The sequence below is a fragment of the Rhododendron vialii genome, chromosome 11a, assembly GCF_030253575.1.
Source record: "Rhododendron vialii isolate Sample 1 chromosome 11a, ASM3025357v1".
In the NCBI taxonomy this organism is placed as follows: Eukaryota; Viridiplantae; Streptophyta; class Magnoliopsida; order Ericales; family Ericaceae; genus Rhododendron; species Rhododendron vialii.
The window spans coordinates 23954011-23955729 of NC_080567.1; positions in this window are offsets into that span (position 1 = coordinate 23954011).

A 1719-nucleotide genomic window follows, 5' to 3' on the forward strand; every position below is an offset into this window, starting at 1 on the left:
GAAATTTCAATGAAAATTTATTACTCTCCCCCCCTCCCCCCACCCCCAAATTGCTAGATATAGATAGTTCTGCCAGTTACTATAAAACGAATTGGGGGAGCTTGCACAACATGTTTTGCACGATTCAACGGCTCGGATCGTGCACAACACGCATGTTGTGCACAAGTGCATTCATAAAAAAGTTTCAACTTTCTTCAGTAAAAGTACATTATTTTTAAACTATTGTTTAGGAGTCCAAACAATATTTTTGGGACCTCAGAGTACTTATTTAGACCTTCTTTTATTCAGAAAGTATACACCCGCCGCTCAATTTTTACAGATCCCCCCACTGCTCTCAATCTTACTGTTCAAAAATAGTGTTTTGGACGGTCCGAATTTTAAATACTTTCCTGGAAAAGTTTTTTTAAAATCCAAACCATTGATTGCTGAGATAGACCGTGAGATGTTGAGCAGTAAAACAGAGCGGTGGGTGTAGCACCTCTGTCTTTTATTATTGTCCAATAGAAGAGACCGTGGGTGGTAATGGGGCACCACGTGATGTGATTCAAGACTACTCTAGGATGGTGAGATGTTGAGCAGTGAAACAGAGTAATGGACGTGAAACAGAGTAATGGACGTAGCACCTCTGTCTTCTATTATTGTCCAATAGAAGAGACCGTAGGTGATAATGGGGCACCACATGATGTGATTAAGGACCACTCTAGGACGGTGAGATGTCCAAGAGAAGAGACTGTGGGTGGTAATGGGGCACCACGTGATGTGATTCAGGACCACTCTAGGATGGTAAGATATTGAGCAGTGAAATAGAATAATGGATGTAGCACCTCTGTTTTTTATTATGGTCCGAGAGAAGAGACCATGGGTGGTGATGGGGCACCATGTGATGCGATTCAAGACCACTCTATAAATTTTCGTCGGCAAGGGTAGATTAGGCCCCAGGTATTCACTTCAACAGTTGAAGCCCGGCGCCAACATACTTGTTGTGCTAGTTTTTTTTTTTTTTTTTTCAAAATTTTAAAATAGTTTTCAAAGTAATAAACTGTGTTTTTGAAAATTTTGATTTAAAAAAAAATAATTTTCCGGAAAAAGTTAAAAAAAAAACAGTTTTTGAAAAAAAGAACAGTTTTTGAAAAAAAAATAAAAAATGTTTTTAAAAGTATTTTTCTTAGAAAAATGTTGAAAAAGGAAGAAAGAAGATTTTTGTGTAATGATGGTTACTTGATTAAGAAAATGTGGGGACAACTAAATTTAGTTATTGGTAAAATGTTGCTAGTTTTGATTATCTAAGGCCATCCACAGTGGTATAATCAAAAAATAATAACCAAAAGTTGACACATCAGCTTTTGATTATTCACTTAAGAGGTTGTTAAGTTTAACAATGTTATGCATCACTATCGTCACTTTTAGTTCATAATCAAAATATGGGGTCCACTACAATTTCACTCTCTCTCCCCCTCTGTTTCTTGTCATTCACTTCCCTTCATTTACGTTTTTTATGGGTTAAAATATATCGATTCCTTCTCTTAATTTTGGAAAAAAAATCAGTGACTTTCTTCCCTCATATTATGATTTTTCCTTTTTTTTTTCCTTTTTTTTGGAGGGGGGTTAGAAACAGGAAAGAAGAGTGAAACACCTTAATCCGGCGACGATGTGTTGAATTGTAGAAGATCGAGAGATATGAGTTTCACTTTTGAAGGAAAAAAAAGAGAAATAATTTGT